The 21805-nt window shown below is 32.9% G+C and overlaps 1 protein-coding gene across 5 annotated transcripts in view; it reads left to right on the forward strand.

Moving 5' to 3' along the window:
* LOC129754228 (uncharacterized protein ZK1073.1) overlaps window positions 1-21805 on the forward strand; it is a 327678-nt gene that overhangs the window by 163390 nt on the left and 142483 nt on the right. The gene's annotated exons all lie outside the window — the stretch shown is intronic.

Consider the following 21805-nt stretch of genomic DNA (forward strand, 5'->3'; position numbering starts at 1 on the left):
AAAGCGCTTTCGTATTTTTTTTGTATCGAAGCGTTCAACTTGGCGTGCCGCTAGTGTGAAAAGCTAATCACATTATATGATAAATTAAAATATTCCATAGATTCGATACAAATAAAATTGTAGTAAAAAAATAGTAGAGGAAAAGTTGGGGAATATTGCTGAAGATTCCTCTAATGGGATTCTGGATTTGTGATTTTTTTTCTAGATGTGATGTTCAGCGATTTTCGTTTGACATCGAAAGCTTTGAGCGTCACAACGAAATTCATGGTGCTGCTTAATTGATACTCATTACGGTGAGTATCAATTTCGAATGATTATTTGAAAACTTGCAACTCTGCGCCAAACCGTTGACAGAAATCTACATTGCCCTATCAACTCTTGACAAATTAAGGCGGGAGTCTCCATCGCGCCAAACCGCTGACGTAAGTCAACATCTCGTCAGACATTTATTGTCAAATTTTTAGTAACACTAGGCGGAAATCTATATCGCGTTTAACTGTTGACGGAAGTCTACATCGCGTTTTATATCTACAATCAAAATATCAACAATACTAGGTGGAAGTCTGCATCGCGCCAAATGCTGACGGAAGTCTATATCACGTCAGAAATTTACTATCAAATCTTCAATGAACTAGGTGGAAGTCTTGATCGCACCAAACTGCTGTTGGAAGTCAATATCGCGTCAGATATTCACCATGAAATCTTCAACAAATTTAGGCGGAAGTCTTCATCGCGCCAAACTGCTGATGGAAGACTACATCGCGTCAGATATTTACAATTACTTTTAAAAAAAGTAGGCGGATGTTTGCATCGCGATAACAATGCTGATGGAAGTCTACACATCGCGTCAGAAATTTACTTTTAAATTCTTCAATTATCTAAGCTGAAGTCTTCATCGCGCCACTCATTAGCTTAAACGATATATTCTAAACAAAAAGCAAAACGATTTTCGAACACAAATGTCTTTGTCCACTGTCAGCCGAGGGGTGTCTCGATGGATATATTTGTAATCGCTTATTTTTATCGATCGTATTGTCTCAAGGGGTGTCCAACAAATTTTTAGTAAAACTACCTAGTAATGCAATTATTATTTTTTGTGATGATTTGTCAAGTGTTTTTGAGTAATTTTTGAGTGAGATCGTGAAAAATTCAGAAAAATCGCAATAGAGACTCAAAGAAAGTTAAAATTTGAATAAAAAAACAAGTATTTTCACTTAACTATCAAAAATTATGCTTGCAACGAGTTACACATTTTTTTTTGTAAATTCGAAAAATTCCCTTTAAAATTTTTTTAATCAACCTACAAAAAGCGCATGCCAACAAATAACGACATGTGGACGACCGTGCCAACGACTGCAATTTTTTGATCAATTAGGTCCCAGAATCTACTTTTCAGTTCTGAATTCAGTGCTTAAAAGTAGCACATTTCGATGCTGTTTCAGCGTCGGAATGTTTACTTTTCAAAACTGAATGGTATAAAAGTTATCTCCACATCCAAAGAAGAGGTTGCAAAATTTAAATGTCCCTCGGTGCTAATTCAGTGCCAAGTTTGGAAAAGCACTACTGATATAGAAACTCAAGCTCACGGCAGAATGATGCATGGATTATTCATCCCAGAAACAATAAAATAAAAATTCCATTGGATAGTGAGAATCAAACTCAGAAAATCTTAGTTTATATATGGTGGTAAGATACACAAGTTGAGCTCCTCTGACCTCTCAAAGAGCTTCAGAGATGCTATGCTGATTGATTATTTTCGTTATGAGTAAAAATGTCAGTAATAATTTAAAAAAAAAAATTCCTGTGGATTATCAAATTCATTATTACAAAAAAGGGCCCAGCAAACATAATATTGTATTAAAAATGATAACTCAAGTCATTAAAAACGTTACTGCAATTCGTAATTCCAACTAACGCAAGTAAAAGGTCGTAAAATTCGTTACTCGAAGTCGGATAAAATGGTTTAAATAGGATACGATAAAAAGTTCGCCATGATTGCTGATTTTGAAGAAGATTTCGTTTTTTTCTCACGCGTGGGTCAAGTGAAAGAACAGTTTTGTTGCTCTCTCTGCGACCAGCAGTGCAACCAGATTGTTAAAAATCAGATGGTGTATTTGCAAGAATGGCCCAATGGCAAAGGCAGGAAATATTGTCGCTGGCAACGGTTCGCATGGGATGAGAGAAAAAACTTGTGCTCCCTTGCATTTTTTTTTTAGTATGTATGAATATGATGTCGAATATCATCCAAATCGTATACTCCTATCGCTTTAGCCAGAAGTTGAAAATATGTATGTATATTGCCTCCACTTTGGTAGGTAAATGCTTTTTTTTAGAGTTTCATACGATCTATAACGTATATGAAACGTATAACAAAGTTGTTGAGAAATATACCTACAAAAATATTTGCTGGGGTATTAGTTTTGAATCGTCACTATTGAGTTTATGGTAATTGTATTGAATTTTGGAAGAAAAGCAAGTTGTTAAATTAAATTTATAAAACTGTTTTACTATATTTAAAATTTCACAAATTTCTTCCGTATGCAGTTTAAAACTTGATCATCCACTGGCCTAGAATTGATTTCAAAAGTTGGTTGGGACAATCATTTCTCGCGAGAAATATTTAAAACGGAATCGACCACATACCAAATTACTTTTCCTTATGTTCCTTGTACGCTAATGAGAATGAATAAAATTTATATATTTTCTTAACTATAGATAATCTTTCAAAATGAGTCACCAAAAGCAAATTGTTTTTGTCACACGAGCGTGAAATAACATCCTTGAAGCTTATATCTTCAACGACTATTTCCATCCCATATTCTCGATACATTTTGGTGGGTTGATACCCAAGGATAATGCTGACTGACCTTGGATTGGGCAAGATGGATAATAAATTACTTCCACCCTGCTTCCGGTTCCACCCACCATCAAATTGTAACCAATACTACTCATGAGGATATTTATTACATCCGAGTCATGCATGGGCATAAAAGTGTCGCACTCCCTGGACATTTTTTACGGTTTATGCTCCGGAAAAACTGTTACATGTAACGAATACTCAGAGTAGGATTTTTATGACAAGGTTTCCGATAAAATAAAACAACGGGATATACATGGGCGTCGACAATGTATAAATTTAATATGTTGCAAATGACATGTTTTTGCCGAAAGCTGCAGAATTAAATGCAATACTTTGTAACAGGACCTCTTACTGTCGATTGAATGCTTCATAAAATTTCAGAATGAAAGGTCTTTCTAGCTTATTAAACGAATATTACTCTATTGCCTATCGGAGCCTTTCCATTTAGATGAGCATTTCAAGGAAGACTAGATAGAATTGCTATCCTAAGATTTCCTGGTTTTCTGAGAATTCACTAATACATCATTTTCGTTTATCATCAGAACCGGAAACACAATAAATGCGCAAAAAATCGTTGACCGGAAATATGAGTTAAATGGCGGAAATGTTTCAGCTTTTTAAGGGGCACGACAATTTTTACCATTACTCATTAAGAATTTGTACTTCAAAGAAAAACTTGTTCAAATTACCAATTTTATTTATGAAAAAAAAATTATTTATAACAACAAATGAAATTCAAACATTGTGAGTCTCCAAGATCAAATTGATGCGAATAACCATAGAGGTGATAAAATACCACCAAGCCCATCCTTTTCCATTCAAACCATTCCCAGATCGATACTCTAATGAGGACGCATCAATAAAGATGTGGAGCGGAGGTCGTTATTCAAAAATAGAACCAATCTCAATCCCAATTTTTCCGGTCGCCCCCTCCATTTGTCACCCAGTCCCTGAGATACAGTACGAAGGTGCCTAGTAAATTTGTTTACGCCACATGGCCGCAAACCAAATGATGACACCTTGGATCCTCACTCAGCCTGGCTGGGGGGTAAATTGGTTCAATGACACTGGGGAGAGGATTTTTGTGATTCCATTCATACAGACAGACTCCTTTTTATGGTTCAAGATGACAATGGACACAATGCTATATACTCACCTTTTTGGAAGGACTTGATTGATGAATTATCCTCTGGGAATGTAGTGTTGTGGAATGATTTTTCTTGCTTTAGAAAAAGAATAAAAATAGATAAATTTAAATTAAACAAATATGAAACAGATAAATAACACAATTCAAATACCAACAAAACTTATTAATCTCCGATTTTTTTCTTCTATTTACAGGTAAGAAAACGTTTATTGGAGATACAAAAATTTAGCTATATTTAAGGTAAAATAAAAATCAAACTGGTATTCAAGTATAAACTTTTAAGGTAAGTGAATAGAAAACCGCAGTTTTCTACAAGAATATAAAAAAGACTCAAGCAGAAACGGTTAAATCCAATGAATTCTTAATGAAGGTAGGGGTGTGATCCTGTTCTGCGAAATTCAGCTTTCACTCATTCCGGCACGGTTTAGGTCAAGCGCTTTTATGTGAGATTTAACCACCTGAAGGTGGTAAGTGCCGCTGTCAAACGAGACAAGACGTGAATGACAACTTGTGAAAAGGTGGAAAGGTTAAGAGACTTTCTATTTTTTTTTTTCATGTTTTATTGGGGTCATATCGCTAATGACTATGAGATTTTCATTTTTTTTTTAGATTCATTTTTTTATTAATTCGTAGGTTAATTGTGCTACAATAACTTTCATCGAGACTGATTAATTCTCCAAGGTTTTTTACGCGGTTGTTTTAACAACTTTTTTTAACACGGTTTTTTTACGTGGTTTTCGGCAATAAACACGGTTTTTTTACACGGATTTCGCGAATTATCACGGTTTTTGACAGAAAATAGTCCTTTTGAACGAGAACACTTAGAAATTTTTGAAGTTGGGAAAATCTAAGCTCTGAGACTAAGAACGTGATACATGAGACCATGGACCTGATACCTGAGTCCAAAGACCTAAGACATTAGACCTGAGACATGAGACTTGAGACCTGAGAAATAATACCTGAGACCATAGACAAGAGATATAAGACTTGAGACCTGAGACATAAGATATGACACATAAGACATGAGACCTGAGGCATGAGACAAGAGCCATGAAACATGAGACCTAATACATGAGACTTTAGACCTGAAACCTGAGACCTGAGACCTGAGACCTGAGACCTGAGACCTGAGACCTGAGACCTGAGACCTGAGACCTGAGACCTGAGACCTGAACCCTGAGACCTTAGACCTGAGACCTGGGAACTGACATGAGACCAGAGACATGAGACATAAGACATGAGACAAGAGCCATAAAACATGAGACCTGAGACCTAAGACATGAGACTTTAGACCTAAGATCTGAGACAAGCTACTAGTGTTAGTGACGCGAGAAATAAGTTTAGCTCCGATTTCAACCTGCGACCCCTCGAGTGAAAGGGTTTGAATTGTAGGTGACGAAAAATAATGTCGTGAGTTGAAATAAGAGCTAAACTAATTTCTCGCGGAACTAACACTAGTAGCTTGTACTAGCGAACTTGCGACACTATTTTTCGTTACCTACAAGTCAAACCCTTTCACTAGAGGGGTCGCAAGTTGAAATCGCAGCTAAACTTATTATTCGCGGTACTAACACTAGTAGCTGGTCTCAGGTCTCAGGTCTAAAGTGTCATGTTTCAGGTCTCAGGTCTATCGTTTTATGATTCAGGTCTCTACTCTTAGGTCTCAGGTCTAAAGTCCAATGTCTAAGGTCTCAGGTCTTTGGACTCAGGTCTCAGGTGTCATGTCTAAAGTCTCAACTCTCAGATCTCAGATCGCAGCTCTTAGGTCTCAGGTGTCATGTAGAAAGTCTCAGGTCTCAGGTCTCAAGTCCCTTGTCTCAGGTCTGAGATATCTGTTGTCTTAATTATCAGGTCTCAATTCTCAGGTACTAGTTCGCAGTCTCAGATCTCATGTCTCTAGTCTCTGATCTGAGGTATCAGGTCTCAAGTCTTAAGTCTGCGATCTGAGGTATCAGGTCTCAGGTCTTAAGTGTCAAGTTACATGTCTTATTGTTCAAGTTTCAAAGCTGCAGAATTTTAATGGTTTTTTTTACACGGTTTTCCGCAATTAGCACGGTTTTTTTACACGGTTTTCGGGAATTAACGCGGTTTTTACACGGTTTTTTTACGCGATACATATATCAGTGTAAAAAAAACCTTTCCATACTTTGATTTTCCCTGTGAAGTAACATTCGGAAGTTTTCTTTATAGTCTTTAGCTAGCGAGCTTTGTAACTTTCCTTCGCTCTGTAATTTCAATAAAATGTACTGGAGCAGAAACATCTGGCTCCGCAAATTTGTAGCCTTCCATGCGCGGTCATAATCGGAGGGATCATCCTTCCTCGCCCCCCCCCCCCTCTATGCTGGAAAAAAACGTTAAAAATGCACGAAAACGCTCGAACTTCAATAAAAATTTAAAACTTTTTTCCAATTAGCACTTCAAAAGCGTAGGACTTCTACTAATTTCAGTTCTTTTTCGATTGCAAATATTGAACACATTTCTCGCGTGAGTTTTCATTACGTCGTATGAAACAAACAGTTTTATTACGAAAAAATACAAGAACTGACATAAACTAGTAGCAAACTCTTAATAATTAGAATATTTTTAGCCTGGACAAATGATTTCATACGTGAAATAAAAATTTTAAGGTTTTTGTGATAACTTTTTCAGCAGTTTTCTGTGAACTCTTAAGATATTTCATATGAAGTATTGAATTTGTTGTCGTTTTCCCACATCACGACTTTAGACGGGGTTCAAATTTCTTCTTTTCTACCTTACATAGGATCATTTTTTTTTTCTAAAAAAAACATAACCCCAGAATGATGATTTGTTTTAGACCTAACTGTCAATAGCTTTTTTTAGATCAGAAAACACATGGACCAAGGATTTCGGACGCTTCCTAAATTATAAATTTTAGAAAAAAAGGTTTCAGATTTCTCATGTTTTGAAGTATGAGCGTAGATATAGCTTTTGTAGCTTTTGAAAACTGCTTGTGAAATAGTTGTCAATCATTTGTATGGAATGTGAGATTAACATATTTTGAAACATTTTGCGCAAAAAATTAGTTGAAATAATGATAAGATTTTTAGATTGTTGATAAATTTCATATTTTTTTCATAAAGGAACAAATTATAAACAGACATGTATATTGTATAACATAGAAAGACAAAGGAACTTTGTTCAATTATTTCTCCGTTACAGTATATTATTGTCTGTTAAACATGATTTGAACATAAAAATTAAAATCTTCGAAATGAAGGGGTCTTTGTCTTCGTGAAAACTTTTGAATAAATTTCAATTCTGAATTTATGGTTACAATTTTAATTTCTAGTCCCGATTTTGACAAAAAGCATCTCAAATCCCCATTCTATTTCTGAAGGCATTAAAAGTAATATTTAAGACATTTTTTTAAAGAAGATGCATTCAATTTAAAAATCACCGAAGTAGTGGAAATGTCCACAACACAAAACCCCCATTTCAAAATTTTCACCAACAATTCGATTAATCGAAATGAGGACAGATCGATCGTGTATGGTTTCAAAAACTGGAAAAGATACTTCCAGGAACTTGAAAATACGACATTTTCCTACCACACAAAAAAAAACAACTTTCCTGGAGAAGGTGTTTACTTTGAAACATTTTTAAATGGATAAAAAGATCTTTGTTTGCACATCATTTGAATGTCTCAAAATCGAAGGAAAATCGTGAAGTCAACATCAAATTCAAAATATTGTAAAAAAACATTTATATTTCAGACTGAAAAAGAACCGATAAAATTAAGTAACAAACATAAATTACGGTGATAAATCTCTTAATAAAACCCGATTTAATACACTTAACAGTGGATTGTTGCCTTTCTTACAGCCTGTAAATCATATTTGGATAAATATAACACAAAACAATAAACAAATAATAGATACATAGATTCTAAATAGTAATTGAAGAATTTCGAATGCAGTGATCAATTTGGTAAATTTGTGAATATTGTCAATTTTTTCTATATTGTCAATTTTGTCAACTTTGTCAATTTTGCCAATTTTGTTAGTTATGTAATTTTGTCAAGTTTGTCAATTTTGCCAATTGCGACAGTTTTGTCAATTTGGGAAATTTTGCCAATTTTGTCAATTTTGACAATTTTTCGAATTCGTCAATTTTGTCATCTTTTAAATTTTCGTCAAATTTTCAAAACTTGTCAATATTGTAAATTTTGTCAATTTTGTCAATTTGGTCAATTTTCTCAATTTTGTTAGTTAAGTCAATTCTATCAATTCAGTCAAATTTGACAATTCTTTCAATTTTGTCAATTGGTCAATTTCGTCAATTTTGTACATTTTGTAAATTTTGTCAAATTTGTCTACTTTGTCAATTTTGTCAACTTCTTCAATTTGGTCAATTTTGTGATTTTGCCAATTTTGCCAATTTTGTCAATTCTGTCAATTTAGTCAATTCTGTCAATATTGTCAATTTTGTGAATTCTGACCATTTTGTCAGTTTTGTCAATTTTGTCAGTTTTGTAATTTTTGTCAATTGTGTCAATTTTGTCAATTTTATCAATTTCGTTAATTTTACTATGGAAGACTTTGGTGGCGCTACTGTTTGGTTGTTAACTTCCAATGGCTTCAGCAAGTGAAAGTTCGGGTTGACTTCCAAGCCGTCATCGTTTTAGCTAGACACCAACCCCAACAACAACAACACAACAATTGCACAGGTTTTTCAAGGCGAACGAAAAGTTTTTATCGCGCAACTTTAGATCTGAAGGCAAGAGAAAAAGGAACAAAAAAAACTAGCCCGAGAGCTTAAAGCTCGAGAGGATTCAGTAGCATTTGTCTTATTGGATTCAATTGATTCTACGGGCGAAATTCTCTCCTGTCGTTCGTGCTTAGAAAAACCTTCCTGAGCACGAACGGCACGAGAGAAGATGAGATGGTGTGCATACATCGTTCGGTTCCCGTGTCGTTTTTCCCTTCTCAGAGCAATCTGTGCTTGAGAATCTATCGTTGGACGAAGGATGAGACTTACTATCACTATAGAAATATGCGATGTGAGAGTCGACCACCTTGTGCAATTAGATTTTCAAATTTTTAACGAAATAATTCGTTAAAGGGAGTCGTATCTATTGATTTCTAGTTCGTTCCGAACAAAATGTCTCAAAATCCCATAAGCAGTGTTGCCACATTTAAATCTGTATTTTCGAGGCAAAAAATCTTTTTAATCTGTATAAAATCTCAAAAATCTGTATTAAAATCTGTATTCAAAATTTTGATTCCGGATACTAACATTGCACTACGGTGACCTTTTTTATAATGCGTGGCGCACTAATCTAGTTGCCCTCTTCATTATTGCGAACTGCGACATTTGTGCGATCTTTCAAATCAGTGTTAATTCTGTGATTTTGCTACATGCAATCCGCTTTTTGGTTTGTTTGTACAAATAAATGTGACTTCGAAACATTGCACGAAATCCAATTTCCTGTACAACGAACAAAATAGTTATCCGCTACCGCTACATGTAAAAAATAAGGTCACGCCAACTTTAAAAGTGATATGTTTCGTAAAATTCAACGATCTTTGTCCATCCGGGGTTAAACAATCAGAAGGGAGTTTTAAATTGTGTCAATTGTCTCTGATCAGTTTCTGTATTTAGTTGTAATCGCTGTATACTGCAAGAAAAATATTCACAGCAGCTGAAGTAACTCAATGATATTTAACTAGGTACCATTAAAAGTTACATTTCGTGTACTGCAATGTCTGATCTTGGTATATGATTTTCGGACACAGGTTTGAAAACTTTTTTTTTTTTGTTTCGATTATAGTCGTTTTACCATCTTTATGGCATTCGCGACTTTATCAACGTTGCAGTTGGCGGATCGTTATTGAAAAACTATCCGGTACAACTGTGTTCGATGTTTACTCTTGGGCTCGAACTCACGGACATCGGCTCAGGAGACAACAGACTTGCCAACTGAGCTATATCACAAGCCCAAGGTTTGAAAACTGTTTTCTTACCGTTGCATTGATGCAGTTCCGAACTATAATCTGGAAGATTTTTCTCATTTGTGAGCATGGCAATTGATGGCTTGAACGTTGGATCATCAAAGGAGATTATTCTCGATTAACTCAAAGCATAATCAAAATATCATAGAATTTTTTTCATTTACTGAAAATCTGTATAAAATCTGTATAAATTTCCAATTATCTGTAATCTGTATATACAGATTCTTGGTTTGAAAATTTCAAAAAATCTGTATGTTCACTGAAAAATCTGTATGTGTGGTAACGCTGCCCATAAGCTCGTTGACCAACCCCTTCCCGTGATCCGATCTGGTCCAAATTTAGCGTGAGACCTTGAACTAGGTCTAGGATCAATTTCAGCCGGCAGTGCTTAAATTTTTCAAACGTCGGGTTATTTGGGGGCACTCTAATATACATTTTGTAAAAAATCTATCAACTTTTTGTAAATTTCGTCATTCTATCCGTTTTGTCAGTTTTGACAATTTTCTTGATTTTGTCGATTCTGTCAATTTTGTCAGTTTTGCCAATTTTATCAATATTCTCAATATTGTCAATTGCGTCAATTTTGAGAATATTGTAAATTTTGTCAAATTTGTCAATTTTGTAAGTTTTTTCAATTTTGTCAATTTTATCATATTTTTCAATTTTAACTATGTGGTCAGTTTTGTCAATTTTGTGAATTTTGCGAATTTTGACGATTTTGTTAATCTTGTAAATTTTGCCAGTTTTGACAATTTTGTCATTTTTGTCAATTTTTGTCAATAATCAATTTTGCCAACTAGTTTTTTTTTAAATTTTGTTAAATAGCCAAGTTTTAAATTTTTTCAAAGTTGTAAATTTTGTCAATTTGGCCAATATGGACAAATCGGACAAATTCGGCATTTTCATCAATTTTTGAAAAATAAAAAGTTTTGTCAATTTATTTTGACAATCTTATCAATATGTTTCGTCATTTTTTTATTTTTTTTTTCATTTTATCATTTTTTCGTGTTTGTCAGTGTTGTCCATTTTATCCATTTTGACTATTTCGTCTTTTTTGTTAATTTTGATAAATTGCTCATTTTTGACTATTTAGATATTTTTGTCAATTTTACCAATTTTGTAATTTTAGTCAATTTTGTATTTTTTTATTTTTGACATTTTTATCAATTTTGTAATTTTTGTCATTTTTGTTGTTTTCTTCACTTTAGTTTTTTTTGTTATTTTTGTCAACTTAAACAATTTTGTCAAATTTGTCAATTAAGCCACTCTTATTAATTTTGTTTATTTGGTCAATTTTGTCAATTTTACCAATTTTGTCAATTTTTCCATTTCAGTCAATTTTGTCACTTTTGCGACTTTTTTTCAGTTTTGTCCTTTATGATATTTTTGTGAATTTCGTAATTTTTGTCAATTTTGATAATTTTGACATTTTTCTCAGTTTTATCAATTTTGTCAGTATGTTTGTTATTTTTTGTCAATTTTGTTCATGTTGTCATTTTCGTAGATACAATTTTGTCATTTATTGTCAATTTTGTAGATTCAATTTTGACAATTTGGCCAAAATGGTCAGTTAGGACCGTTTTTTTCTGTTCTATCAATTTTGTCAATTTGCATTGTCAATTTATTCAATTTTATCAATTTTTCCGATTTTGTTTTTTTTTCTCGATGATAGCACTTTGGCAAATTTTATAAATTTCTCAATTTCGTCTATCTTGTGTATTATGTCAATTTAATCAATGTGGATAATTTTGTGAATTTTGTCAACGATTTTAAAATTCACAATTTTGATAATCTGGTCATTTTTTAGTTCTAAATTTTGTCCATTTTTCAATTTTTCTTTTCGTTAGTGAATTTTGTCAAATTTGTCATTTTTGTATATTTTGTCAATTGTTTCTATTATCGAAAAATTGCCAGGATTCCAATAAGTTTCCATTTCCCCTACCCAGCATTAGAGCAGATCGGTATTAATTTCAGGAAAAGGCGAATGTTGTTTCAAGAAAATTGCGTTTTAAGTTTATCAGCTCCATAAGTTAGGTCTTAAAATATACTTTTCACTCAGCTAATAACTCTATTTGTTTGCATTTGGCGCATACGCTCTTTTGAAAAATCGAAACGAAATGTTGAAAATAAGCGTTTGTTTTATGCGTTGTTAAGTGTATAGGGTAGGGGCAGTGATGCTATTGCACTATATGTATTGAAATGAACATATTATTCAATTCAGATTAAATTACTTTTTGTAATCCAAACCTCTAAATATTAAAAAAAAAGATTTATTTATTAAATCTTAAAAACCCTCCTAGTAAACAGATAAATGGATCTCGTATATTGATAGTAGTTTTATCTCAATCAGCTAGAAAGATCAGATTAACTTAATAATTTTCTCCTAAACAATCTGTTTTGTCCATTCTTAAGTTTCTGATTTTTCAGCTCAATTTTCAATCAAACGTAGGCTCAATACACAAATTAAACATTCCAATTTGAAGGAAATTTGTTTAATTTCCAATACTGCTGCTAGCGTTTAAAACAAAGCGTTTGGTTCAGATTCATAAATGGAAAAAAGAACATTGCATATTCAAAGGCGGTTTTCTCTTCACATGACGAGCTTTTAGTGTCGCTTATGTATATATTTATTTCGCCTTTAGTTATGCATGTTATGAGATACTTTAGAACCGTTCTAAAACAGGTAATGGAATTTGAATATTAACACTAAACCGACCAAGTTTATTCAACTATCATAATTTATTGCGAAAAAAATTTACACAACACACAAATAACAGGTTCTTGTAATTCAATGTTAAACTTACAGTCGTCTCATGTTAACGACATCTTCAAATTTTTGTCATTTATGTCATTTTTGCCACTTTTGTCACTTTTGACTTTTTGTCGTTTTTGTTTTTTTGTCACTTTTATAATTTTTCTCATTTTTTGTCATTAATGTCATTTCTGTCCCTTTTGTCATTTTTGTCGTTGTTATCATTTTTGTCATTTTTATTATTTTTGTCAATTTTGTCATTTTGATGATTTTTGTTATTTTTGACATTTGTGTCATTTTTGTCATTTTTTGTCATGTTTGTCAATTTTGAAAATTTCGTCAATTTGGACAGTTTTGTCAGCTTCATCAATTTTGTTAATATATATATATATAGTCAAATTTTGGTAATTTTGCCAATTATTTTCAAATTTGACAATTTGAACAATTCTGTCAATTTTGTCAATTTTGTTAGTTTTGTCAATTCTGTCAATTTTGTAAACTTTGTCGATTTGGTCAATTTTGTCAATTTGGGAATTTTGTCAATTTTGTCAACTTTGTGAATTTGATCAATTTTGTTAATTTTATCAATTTTGTCAATTTTGTGTATTTTGTTGATATTGTCATTGGAAATTTCATAAATTTTGCATTCTTCTCGATTCTGTCAATTTCTTCAATTTTTTCGATTTTGTCAATTTGTCAATTTTGCCAATTTGGTCGATTTTTCCAACTTGAATAAAGAATGAATCATCCTAAAGGATGAAAATCCCGAAAAAAAATTTTTTTTGTCAATTTTTCCCATTTTGTAAATTTTTGCAATTTTGGCAATTTGGTCAATTTTGTCAATTTGGTTAATTCTGCCAGTTTTATCAATTTTGTCAATTTTGTCAATTTTGTCATATTTGTCAATTTTATCAGTTTTGTGAATTCAGTGAGTTTTGTCGATTTTTCTTAGGCAATTTTGTGAATTTCGTTAGTACTTTCAATCTTGTCAGTTTTGTCAGATTTTTCAATTTTGTCAATCTTGTCAATTTTGTGAATTGTGTCAATTCTATAAATTTTGTCAATTTTGTCAATTTTGTCAATTTTGTCAATTCAATCATTTTTTCAATTTTGTCAGTTCTTTCAAATTTGTAAATTTTGTTGATATTGTCAATTTTGTCAACTTGGGCAATTTTGTAAAAATTTTCAATTTTGTCATTTTGTCATTTTGTCAATATGTCAATTATGTCAATCTTGTCAATTTTGTCAGTTTTTTCAATTTAGTAAATTTTGTCGATTTCTCAAATTTGTCAATTTTTTTCGATTTTGGAAATTCTGTCAATTTTGAGAATTTTGTCGATTTTGTCAATTTTGTTAATTTTTGCCAATTTTGTCATTTTGTCAATTTTGTCCGTTTTACCAATTTTGTCAATTTTCTGAATTTTGTCGATTATGTCATCGTCAATTTTGTCAATTTTGCCAATTTTCTCGATTTTTTCAATTTTTTTATTAATTTAGTCAATTTTCATGAATGCGTCAACTTTGTCAAAATTGTCATTTTTGTCAAATCAGTTCATCATGTAAAGTTTGTCAATTAAGTCGATTGTGTCAATTTGGTCTATTTTGTCAATTTTTATTGAATGTTATCAATTTTGTCGATTTTGTCATTTTTGTATTTGATCAACCTTGCGCAAATGGTTAATTCGGACAGTTTTTTCTACTCCTTTAACTTTGTCAATAATCATAAGCTTTTAAGCTTTATATGCATGTTCCAAAAACAATCAAAATTCTTCAAACTCTACTATGGAGGGCTTGATGGCGCTACTGTTAGGTTGTTATCTTTCAATGGCTTCAGCAAGTGGAAATTCGGATTGACTCCCAAGCCGTCATCCTTTTTGCTAGACACCAACCCCAACAACAATAACGCAACAATTGTACAGGTTTTTCAATGCGAACGAAAAGTTTTCATCGCACAAGGTAAGATCTGAAGAGAGGAAGAGGAAACGGAACAAAAAAACTAGCCCGCAAGCTTAAAGCTCGAGAGGATTCAGTAGCATTTGTCTTATTGGATTCAATTTGCTTCTACGGGCGAAATTCTCTCCTGTCGTTCGTGCTTAGAAAAAGCTTCCTGAGCACGAACGGCATGTGAGAAGATGGGAGTGTATGCATACACAGTCCGCGTCCCCGTGTCGTTTTCCCCTTCTCCGAGAAGTGCTTGAGAATCTATCGTTAGGCAAAGGATGGGACTTAAATCACTATAGAAATATGTGATGTGAGATCGACCCCCTTCGTCAGAATATGAAGAGTCTGGGGTTGTACCCCTTGGTAAACACACCATTACAACAATGCATGAAACGAAGTTTAAACTTTATTATTTTTGAAACTGGTTCGGTTGGGAACTGAACCGGTACAACAAATTATTCAAATAAATTGTTTCTCTAAAATCTTCTTCCTTCCTCCTACACCAATTTCCGTCATGACGGCAAATCTGTGTGGTAATTAACGCTGACTATGACGTCACGTATAATTTCACGTCATATTATTGATAATCTCGATTTTAGTGATTGCTGGTTGTGTCTAGCAAGCCAAATTGACACGTTTTTGGAGTGCTGATTTGATGATTATTACTATGAAAATTTATTTTTCAAACTATTTTGTTTTTTTTTCTTTCTTTTATAGGACGAAGAAGAAAAAAAATCAATTTTTTTAAGATAAAAATCATTTTTATTGTACTGCCCAGTTTTGCAAAAACTTGCAAAAAAAGTTTACAAAAAATCACACTAATACACACAAATACACAGACATCGTCTGAACTCGACGAGCTGATTCGATAGGTACCTATAAAGGTATATCTAAGACCCATAATTAATGATCTCCCAAATCGACCGATAACTATACCTTTCTGAAAGAAAGGCAAAAAAAGGAATATATGAAGTTAAAAAAAAAAAATACAATTTTGATTTTAGTATCCTAACCCACACTTTGAAATCATAAGCAGCCATTTTTGAAAAATTAGTCATGAAACTCAAAAATGAATTTTATCATGAAATTTATGAATGTGTTCGTTTAAGATTCAAAATTTTTTTTTTAAATTTTGGTTCCGCACTCGGCTGAGTTCAAGATTCACACCAATCATATCGTCAATATTGTTTACACATCATTCATAAAAGAAAAATTTAAAGTTGTAGTCCAATTTTATGAAGAGATAAATCACTGTAATTTATCCAATTCCAATACAAATTCCAATTTAATCCAATTTATGATTTGGCATAATAGTTGATTATTTAAATTGCTATTATACACGGCTCTATATTAAAGAACAATATTATCTACACCAGATGACAGCATTTTTTTACATGTGTTTTAATAACTGATTTTGAAAGATTTTGGTTTCAAGTATTCGAATATTTCGTCAGATTATGTCTATCATCTTTAGTTTTGGTGCAATGCAATGTAGAAATTGAAAAAATATACCTATTTGTACTGAAATCAGTCATCAATTGATGAAAAACTACATGATTACCGATTTTAAAATTTTTTACTATCCTTTATTTCTCACGTGAGCTTTCATTACGTCGTATAAAACAAAATGCAAACAAATAGTTTTATTACGAAAAAATACAACAACTGACAGAAACCAGTCGCAACTTCTTTCCATTTAGAATTTTTGTTGCCTGGTCAACATATGCTATATGTGAAATACAAATTTTAATGTTGTTTTGATAACTTGTACAGTAGAGTGCCCAAATGACCCGACATTTGAAAAAGTTATGCGCTGCAGGCTCAAATTGATCCTAGGCCTAGTACAAGGTCTCATGCCAAATTTGGGCCAGATCAGATAACGGGAAGGGGTCGCTCAACGAGCCTGAAGTTTGTATAGGATTTTGAGACATTATGTTCGGGAGAAACATTAAAATCCAGTTTTTCATGAATAACTTTTGTCCCCTTTGACCGATTATTTTGAAAAACGGTTTTTCTTAAAGCCTAAACTATGAGAAATATTTCATTCGAAGACTGCATTTCAGTTCAACGTATGATAAAAGAGTTATTAGACTTCAAAAATGGGGTAACTTTTTTTAAGGTGATATTTATCACTGTTAATGCTGCTTCAAAATGTTCGAAGCAGTGTCTCTCAACAAAAGTGATGAATATCACCCTGAAAAAAGTTACCCCATTTTTGAAGTCTAATAACTTTTTTATCATACGTTGAATTGAAATGCAGTATTCGGATGAAATATTTGTCATAGTTAGGCTATAAGCAAAACCGTGTTCGATAAAAATCGGTCGAAGGGGATCAAAGTTATTCATGAAAAATTGGATTTTCATGTTTCTCCCGAACAAAATGTCTCCAAATCCAATACAAACTTCAGGCTTGTTGAGCGATCCCTTCCCGTGATCCGATCTGACCCAAATTTGGCATAAGACCTTGTACTAGGCATAGGATCAATTTAAGCCTGCAGCGCATAACATTTCACAAGCTTGAAATTTCTCATAAATTTGGGGCAGTCTATTGTACAGCAGTTTTCTGTGAATTTTTAAGATGTTTCATTCGACGTTATGCTCATGCGAGATTTAATGATGGATGCAGTTTTTGCCTAGATATTCTAGTGATCCTTCATTTGATGATTTTCAAGTTTTTTTTAAAGTTTTCTTTAGGGATTTTTTAAGTTCTTTTATATGATTTTTCAAGTGTTTCTTAAAAATTGTTCTAAAATGATAGGAATAATGTGTCCTTCAAGAAATTGAAACACAATTTTCTCTTTTTAATGTATTTTTATAGCAAATTGCTTACTATTCGAAACAAAGGGGTTGAATTTTATTTCATTTGTTTCAGATTCAAAAAAGTTAGGATGAGAGCTTGAAATTCAATAGCAAATCAATGAATGTAGAGCTCCAAAATCTCCAGAGTTCAGAATCATATTCCATTATCTTATATCAAAATTAAGATAAGATTTCAAAATAAAATTCTTCATCCACAATTCACAACGAAAATCGAATATCATATTATTATATAGTATTCCGTCTCACGACATAACTTGACGAACCATCGAATATCAAGATAAATTAAAACGACACGATTTCGATTTCTGAATCAATACTCAGAAAAATATATCATAATAATAAAAAAATAAGTTTGAAATCAGTTTTAAATTTATAGCAATGATTATCGAAACTGATCTATAATATTTTTAACGAATGTATATGGATCATTCCATGTCAAGTTGGTTGATTCTTGCGTAATTTTTTTTTTTCGAAAAACCGATCAAATCATAAAATTCAACAATAAAAATACTTTCCTTTCCTAGAAAAAATAATGATTTTTTTTTAGAGCCATGTTTTGACGTTCAAAACGTCGTTTTTCCAAAATATTAATAACATCAATAATTTTCAAAAAATCTACCCATCGCATATTTTGTCATTTTGGTATGACATTTCAGTCTTGAGGTACAATTGCATTAAAAATGATGAATTTATCAAAATCTTGAAAAAAGTAGGGAGGGTCCTGGAACGAGGGGTAGGTGGATCATTCTGAAAATTTGAGAATTAGTTTTGTAGGCCTCAGAAAATCTTTCAGCCCAGTTTGGCGAACTCTAGACAATTTTATTTCGCTATGCACACTTGACATGGAATGACCCATTTATAGTTGCAAAATGAGAATCATCAAAATTTCGTTGTGTTAACCTCGCGCTGGTATGAGGATGCCAAGGAAAAACAGATAATTGAAAAGTTTCTTAAAATGTTCTTCTATTCAACAACATGTGTATTATTTTCATGTGTAAAATGTCATTAATAGAGAGAGATTCTTTAGTTAATCCATGAGTTGTTCATTTTTTAACTACTTGGTAGGTGTTCAAATGCGAAAATCATCTTTTTATCGACATTTGCTCACATGGAAGATTATAAAATCGCAGATTGAAGTTGTATCGAAGGATATCGAAATATTTCTTTTATAGAAAATGTTTTAAAAAGCTTCTTCTCTTATTATGAAAATAAAAAAAAGTTACCTCTGATTTTGTTCAGTAAGATCAAACTGAAGAAGAAGGGGCAGATTGCAGCTCCTCTCTCCACTTTCACTCTATCAAAATTGAGATTGCCCAGTCGAAATCAAAGTTGAAGGCTGCCGCTGAAGTGCTGTTTTGTATCAAAACAATTTAATTTTGAGTTTGAATAAAAAAAGAGCTTGCACAGATGTTTTGAAAATGTTTTACAAGTAGCTTTCCTGTGTTCTTGAGCATATTATGGTAAGTTTTGACCAAAAGTTTTTGGAAACAAATGGCAAACTTTGCCAAGGTTGACAGTTTTCAGTGTAATAATTCTAATTCCAGCAAACTCATGTAATGACCGACATTGTAAATATTTTTAACGTTTTATTTAAAAGTGGATTATTGAAATGTTCAGTAAACAGTTATATTTATTAACTGATAAGTGATAGCATTGTAAAACTGTAGTTTTCAATAAAAAAATGGAAGGCTAAAAATTTAGTCTAAAATTAGTGGTTGATAAGTTGCCGAAATTTAATTTTTTTATTATTTTTCCATAAATTTTATGTGAAAAAGTTCAAACTAAACTACATATCTAAAAAAGTTGAAGCAAAACTAGAATTTGTCTAACATTTTTGTTGTTTTTCATCATGAAAGCTTGACGTCACTCTAATGTCTTTGGCCAAATTAACGTATGACTTTCAAGTTCCTCAGGGTAGCTTTATCGTGATACGAATGATCTTGAATGTTATCAATGATTGGATCCAAATTTAAGATCACATTCCATGTTGAAAAATATTAAGTTTTTGAAATCCAAAGCAACGCAATAAAAATTATTGAAGTATGTATGTTGTATGTTGGATATCCACCATGGGTGCACGGATTCACCGCAGTTTCTGCCTTAGTATGTGCTCACATGCATTCTTTAGATTGTAAAGTTCGACAAATCTCCAATGCAACGCGTACACCATACCCGGACCCCATGGCTTCGTATGAACTGTTATGGAGTGAATGTATTGTGTTTATGTAGGTTTATTTTGGAAGAACGAGTCAATCAGGTGCGCTAGTTTACTTACAGGTATTCCGGCATCCGTGTATATACCTGGCCAGCTGGCAACTGATTGAACATTCTTATTATATCATAAGATATATGAAAAACACATCTAACCTGTCGGCCACTTATGGGATTCGAACCCAAAAGTTTTCTTGCCGATACCAGGAACCGAACCCATTACGCCCCTGGCAATTCCAAACCAGACTCGCGCCAACCTATCCACTAGACCACATCGGCGCTTACGCAATAAAAATTATTGAAGTCATGTTTTAATGTACTTACAACATTACAAGTTGAGTATTTTTGTGAAACAAAATTTTGTTGACACAAAACTAGTTTCTTCTGACCCTTCCTAAGAAAATATTTCGAAATAACGCTCAAAATACTGGCTTGATACACAACAAAACAAAACTTCCATTTATTTGAAGAGCTTTATTCAGAAAATATTAAAAAAAATATTTATAAAAACTTGATAATGAAATAAGCATTTGATACAAAAAAAAATCATAACTCACTGGAATCCAAAAATCTCTGTACCTACTGTATCTTTTTGGAAATGATTTTAGCAATTATTTCAGCAAACTAGAAAGCCTTTGAATCAGATCGACCTCCCCTAAACTGATCTAGCCCAGTTCACGCAACCTAACCTCAACCTAAGAGTGTCAAACCATAAACCAACCTCCAATCAAAATACTTTATCAAGGGTAAACAAAGCTCGCATTACCAAGTGAACCTCCTGGATGCCTAAGTACTTGCCCTCGTAAGTAGAGCTTGAGTCGAGAAAGGTCTTGCGGAGCCACTCATTCAATGTGTTTGGTGTTTGTGTGGTCTTCCTTCTCATTGACACAACGCGTCATTATTCAGGTCCATATTCAGCTCATCAACCCATCGTCGTCAACATCAGCGTCGTCGACGAGCTCTTTCGCCATCTCTAGGACAAAAACGTCGACGACGCCATCAACGAAGTCGGTCCTGTTAAGCAGCATCATTTTAGCCGGCATGATTTTCACCCAAACACAACACGATAGCTAGTCCTATGTGGCAAAATGTTGTTGCTGCTACTGCGTCTTTGTCAGACAGGATCCGATCCTGAAAAGGGACCACATTTTCGAGGACATGTAACGGTTATTGTGGCTCTAGAAGCTAAAACAGTGGGTCACAAAAACTTGGTTTGTGGAGCCACAATACGAAACCAGATTTGTTTTATCTAAATTTGATCAAGTTTATCAAAGTAAATAATGATTTGTTTGAAACATATTAGTTCACAAATATTGAAAAAACAAATTTATTCTTTTCTCAGTAAAAATTTAAACTGGGCCCACTGTCAAAAAGAAGATAAACGGCAAGTGATGTTGCGAAACTCATCTCTCCTGTAGGGAATTCTGGGAACAGGAATGCAAGCTGCTGTTGTAGGAAAGGCTGAATCTGGGGAGCTGATAACACACCCGAAAATTGATGATAATTACAGTTTGTTTGAGCCCTTTCTTGTGAAAGGGCACGGTCGTGTATCGGTTGATAATATTTTCAGCTTAGCATCACACCCAACAGACAAGTGAAGGTTGGATTTAATATGATAAAATATTCAAAAGCTCGTCACATCCAACTTTTTGTAAATTGCATTAAAAGGGAAATTTTCGAGAATAAAACTCTCAACATCTGTTGTAGATGTAGGTACATATACAGTTTTAAAGTGAATGACAAAAAAGTGGTTAATCTTATAATACAAACCTCAAAAACTACAAAAAATCAGCTGATAAAAACAAAAACTAGGAACTGGTAATTCATCGGAAGTTTTACACAAAAATCTGAAAATAAATTATTTTTAAATGGTTCATACATCGTAAACCCCTCGGAATTTTCTTCCATTATTTTTAACAAAGTTGTAGATCGAGATATTAAAACTGTTGATTTGTCGAACCTACTTGGAAAAAAATTCATCCGAGGTCTCAAAATTAAAAATTATTGGATTAGAAAACACTTTCAGACGACAAATATTACCTTGTTCGGAACAGCCAAAGTGTTGACGAAAAGCAGACATGATTTTTTACAGAAAATTAGAT

Source organism: Uranotaenia lowii, chromosome 3, assembly GCF_029784155.1.
Source record: "Uranotaenia lowii strain MFRU-FL chromosome 3, ASM2978415v1, whole genome shotgun sequence".
NCBI lineage: Eukaryota > Metazoa > Arthropoda > Insecta > Diptera > Culicidae > Uranotaenia > Uranotaenia lowii.